This window comes from Etheostoma spectabile, chromosome 10, assembly GCF_008692095.1.
Source record: "Etheostoma spectabile isolate EspeVRDwgs_2016 chromosome 10, UIUC_Espe_1.0, whole genome shotgun sequence".
Taxonomy (NCBI): domain Eukaryota; kingdom Metazoa; phylum Chordata; class Actinopteri; order Perciformes; family Percidae; genus Etheostoma; species Etheostoma spectabile.
The window spans coordinates 19,912,823-19,918,567 of record NC_045742.1 but is presented as its reverse complement, the minus strand read 5'-3'; positions in this window follow the sequence as shown (position 1 = coordinate 19,918,567).

Sequence of the window (5,745 nt, the reverse complement as noted above, 5' to 3'; positions counted from 1 at the left end):
ATGAAGAGGGGGACCCGGGTCCCTTGTTATTTTTCTGTGTCATTTTTACCAGATGATCATCATATATCTGATCCACTGTATTTAATTCTCCCACCATTTTTCCAGCCCTTTTAATCACTCTATCAACCCTAGCCTTCTCAGTTACCCCAGCATCACCCCCCCGCCTCCACCCCCCCACCAGGAACTCCAAACACTACATATGACTGACATAAAAAAAACATCCGTATCCACCTTTAAGGACTGCAACTTCCTCATACAGTTTACCCGTGGACTTAATTTTTTCATCAATGAGTCAACATGATCAGACCATGTTAGTCATTGAAAACAATGCCCAAATACTTGTATGTGTTCCCTCTTTCTATTTCTACACCTTTGATTTCCCCTGCCTCAGCTGTGATCTTATTTCCCCTGTAATCTCTGACTAATTCTTTAGTTTTCTTAACGTTGAGTTCCAGGAAATGCGTATCACAATAACCAACAAAGGCTTTTATCTCATTTTGATAGTAGCTATAGTCATCATTTTCGATCAACCCAACGAGCGCTGTGTCGTCAGCAAATGTAACAACCTGACAGCTTGCCTGCTGCGGACGGTAGTCGGCCGTGTAAATGGTAAAAAGAAAAGGTGATAGAACAGTTCCCCGAGGTGCCCCTGTGTTTGACATGAAATTGTCTGACTTACTTTTTGAGTTTAACTTAACAAATTGAGAACGGGTTTCTAAAAAGTTTTAAATGAACAAGATAAAAACACCTGGAACCTTCCTCATCAAAGGCTTATTTACAAGGATGTGTGGTTGTATCGTATTGAACGCCGAGCTAAAAATCATAGTACAGAATTCTCACACACCGTCCCCCTCCATCCAGGTCAGCATAGACACTGTCCAGTTTACAGACAATAGCGTCCTCTGCCCCTCTCCATTGCTGATAAGCAAATTGGCAGGGCTCAAGATACTGCTCCACATGAGGCTTCCGACTATTTAACACGATTTTCTCACATACCTTCGTAGCTCTGGAGGTTAGAGCCACTGGTCTTAGATCCTTCATACACTCAATGGCTTTGTCTTTAGGTACTGGTATAATACAAGATTGTCTACGTAAATCAGGTAACACTTTATGAGAAAAACAGTAATTACAAATACTTGAAAAAATGTTTGCCAACTGAAAAGCTCAGCCTTTTAATACTTTTGGAGACAGTCCATCTGGAGCTGCTGTTTTGGTAGCTTTACCATATACCTCCTGATTGGTTGTTTTTAGAGTTTAGTCATCATCCTCTGTGCTCTCAATCATTTCCCTAAGTCTTTGTCTTTCATCAGAAAAGTCTATTTAGTCAAATCTATTATAAAAAGGATTTAGGTTATTAGCATATTCTCTTCTTTCTATTTTGCATTTATTCCAATATTTCTCTTTATTAAACTCCCATTAAAGATCTTTATGGATCTTTTTCAGTATATCCTTGTCTCCCCTAGCAAAGGATTTCCTTTTGTCATTAATTAACCTTTTAATCTCCGCATTCATCCAGGGTTTACAATTTGCATATATCTTAACACACTTTTCCTCTACAACCACATCATTGCAAAAATTGACATAGCCACATTCGGACTAAGTAAGTTCATTTACGTCCTTGGCACTACTTTCAAAGACCGCCCAGTCCGTATTTTCAAACGCATCTTTCAGTCTGTCAGTTGCATCTTTTGACATCTTTTTCCCAGTGATCGTTTCCTTTGTGTTTCTCTTTACGAGTGGGAGATATTTGGGACAGAGCAGGATCAGGTCATGGTCTGCCTTGCAAAGACTTGGCAGACTTCTGGAAATATACGCATCCTTGGTGTAGGAGTGGTCGAGGACCGGTTCCCCGCTTATATTGCATTTAACATGTTGGTAGTAGTGTGACACACTTGACTTTATGATACAACGGTTAAAATCCCCAGTTATCACAACAAACGCGTCAGGCGTCGCAGACTCAATCCTGTGCACGGCCGCTTGTATCTCCTCGGCCGCCTCCTTAGACACTTCTATGTGGCACATAAACTGCAATCACAACCGCATGTGAAAATTCTCCAGAGATATAATAGGAGCAAACCCTGACAGTCAGTATCTCAGAGTTTGGGGTACAGGTATGCGTCTTAATGGACATGTTATTTGGGTGACAATTTTTCTCATTCACATACACCATAAGTCCTCCTTTCTTCCCCGAATCCGCCGTTCTGTCCCCATGAAAAGCTTTAAATCCATTCACTGCAACTAATTCATCAGTGTGATTTCTGTTGAGCCAAGTTTTGGTGAAAACCATCGTACTTATTGATCTATATTTGTGGAGAAACAGAGCATTAGCTCTCAGTTCAACCATTTTGTTCCCAATCGACTGCACATTTCCCATGATCATGGACGGAATGTTGGGCCAATATCTCCGTGATTTAAGTCTCTTTAAAACTCCACCAGCTTTACCTGTCTTGAGTCTTGTTATCTCTTTTTGGAAGTCTTGGACATCCAACAAGGTAGCCAGTGACCCCCTCCGCCATTGATCCAAATCAGCTCCAATCCCTTTCAATTCAGCAAACAAATAACAAAGTCTTGCGGCATAACACTTTCAGTCTTCCAGAAACTGCAAGACGTACGTAAAAAACAGCAACAACAAGAACTTTTTAACGTCCATCACAGATACAAAGAGTCTAAAAATATGAAAGTAAATCTAAGAAATAGACAGGGAGGGTAGCATGGTCTGCCACAGGAGCAGCAACCGGAAGATCTAGGCCTACATATTAAATCCATCACTGAATCATCCGTTCATAATATGATATTGCCATGAGTTGACAGAAATAGTGCTTTCAAAAAGTAGCTATCATCCTGTCTGCACATTAGCAGCATGTTCTTTAAAAGCTGTCCTCCAGTAGAAGGTTGTGGTTAGCATTAGAGGCTGAACCTCCTGCTGCGGTTCATTTTAAAGACGCTATTAAAAAGGTCTTTGTGTGGCTGTCATTCTTTGCGCCTGCAGAATGCAACACGGTAAGCAGGGACATGGCTTCCTCATTACCTCCCGAGGACAAGCAGACAAACAGCTCACAGCACACTGATCACATGCACACCATACAGAACAATTAAGGGTCGTCGAAAAAACACATTTTGTGATTCAGTTTTCAAAACATAAATAGCCAGAAAGCAAAAACCCTCCATCTCGGATCACTTGGTGTCTTTAATACTTTGTTATGCGATATGTCCTTGACTGTATCAAACACACACAAAGCTTTGCCTCAGCAAAAAAGCAAAAAAAATTAAAAAAAAATCCTGTTCTGTGTAATATCCAAAGCTCTCTCACAGAACCCGAGCAGACAAATTATGTTCAGCGAATAATTAGCGAATAACCTGTTAGGGGCAGCTGGACGTTGTTGGGAGTCGCTAATGAATTGACTCATAATCTCTTCCTAGGTTAGATGAGAAGGACGCCATTAACATCAACTCCTCTGCCTGGACATCTGATGCATGAAAGGAGACCCATCCAACCAGTAATCAGCCAGTTGCTTTCCTTTCAAGCAGGGCTCTATCAAAGTCTACTTTCATCTATAATGTGTGACTTCCACCAGAGGTGGTGGTGGAGGCCTCACTATGTGGCGCGGCGAGGGCTTGGTCTGTCACGTCATGTGAATGTTTTTGTTATTGTCGGTTTCAATTATAATCTTGCCGAAAGGCCTTTACAGAAAGTGTGGTCTAATGTATCAGGTCCCAGAGGAGGATCTAGGGAGCTGCAGGGGTTCTTGAGGGGGATCCGCTGTCATTCTGTCGACTAGACAATGGGATTGCTGGGATTGTGTCCATGGATTTAACGCTTCAGCTTCTAACCCACTTGTATTCAAGGGAAGACAGATCAATAATCTGTTAAATACAAAATCTAAAACAATTTCTTCGACTTCTCTAATGGGTTACACACTCAATGTATACCCAGTTTTACTTTGTTTATGAATCAGGTACACATTTTGATACCAATGTTGCTGTATCGTGTTTTTAAAAGCAAGATCATTTCTTAGCATTAAATATAGTATTAACTTGACCTAATTGAGAACAAATAAATATTCCCTCAAGGTATATATGTCATTTGTTATTGCTGTATAAATATAAATAGAATTACAAATTACAGAATTAGAATATAATAACATTTCCAGAAATCCAATTTCTATAAATTAATATAAATTAAATACAAGAAACATAAAGATACTTCAAATAATAAAGCCATATTGGGGACGTTGTTACAGCAGCAAAGCGGATAGTGCAACAACAAGAAGCATCAGTAGAAAATGCAAGATACCATGTTGTTGATTACTGAGTTTTCTGGTAGGCAGACTTTGTTTCCTTTTGGACATAGTGATGGCAGCCATCTTTATGCTAAGCTAAGTTAGCTGGCTGTACCTTTACATCTACATACATACTTGTGAGTGGTATCAATCTTCTCATTTAACTCTTAGCCAGAAAGTGAATTAGTGCAGTTCCTAGAATGTTGAAATATTCTTTAAATACTAGATCACTTTAACTTGTTGGGCCCTTGGAGAGTGCAGACCTCCACCAGGTCCATGCCCTATCTTGCATTGTTAACCAAAATGTAAAATAATTTGTGTATCCAACCTTATTCAGATCCACTTCAAATATTATTCCTTGGACCATGCTACACCCTTCCACCAAGTTTTATGAAAATCGGGCGAGTGCCTTTTTCATAATCCTACTGACAAACAATAATAATAATAATAATAATAATAATACATTTTATTTATAATGCCCTTTACATTTCACAAGGAAATCTCAAAGGGCTAAACAAACAAGACAGGCCAAACTGAACCCATAACCTCCTTAGTGGAGGTAATAAACAAACTGTGAAGATAAAAGTTAAGCTAAGCTAAATAGCAGCTGGCTAACACCTTATATTAAACTGAGACTGAGAGTGGTATCAGTTCATTGTATCAATCTTCTCATCCAACTCTTCTCAAGGTGAAAAAGCACATTTCCCAAAATGTCAAACTATTCCTTTTTCCATGTCCAAAATATACCTTTTATATCATATTCAACAACTCCAGATCAATACTTACTTACTTTCCCATGCCACCCTTCCATCCATTACATAATGTAATGTTTAATATCTCCACATTGCTTCAAGCTAGCATTCTCTTGTTCAGCCTGAAAGGTAACACCGGGGACTTTCCAAAGAGGGCTTCTGAGTAATCTTAGGATTTCTAGGTTTGTAATCCGGCCTGGAACTGCGGTGTCTTTTCAGACTTTGCACAATAAGTCCAGAATTATATATCCACAACTGAATGGTTATTTAGTCTTCTTTTTGTATGAAAAGGTATTGTTTTACTGTTAGCCCCGGCCATTTTGAATCTTTTCAGAATGTTGTCAGGTGAGTGCCGACCAATCAGAGGCTGTGTTTCTTCTTCTTCTTTGGTGATTTATCATCCGCAGTGTTGCAGATTACTTTGCTGCTTCTTATACTAAATTTAGAACAAATGAACCAAAATAATAAACAGTGTAAATGTAATGTATATATAAATAATGTGTAGATTCTCCTTTACACATTTGGATTGTATTGTATGGTCTTGCTTATTAATCATCTTGTGACCCCTTTAGTAATATCCAAAACAAAGAAGGGTCCCAACTCCCAATATGTCTGATACAACCACAGACACTAAAAAGACACTTTCAAAAATCTATTTTAGCTATATATCGTCATATCACTTAACGCTTATCAGTAAAAACAGCATTGACACG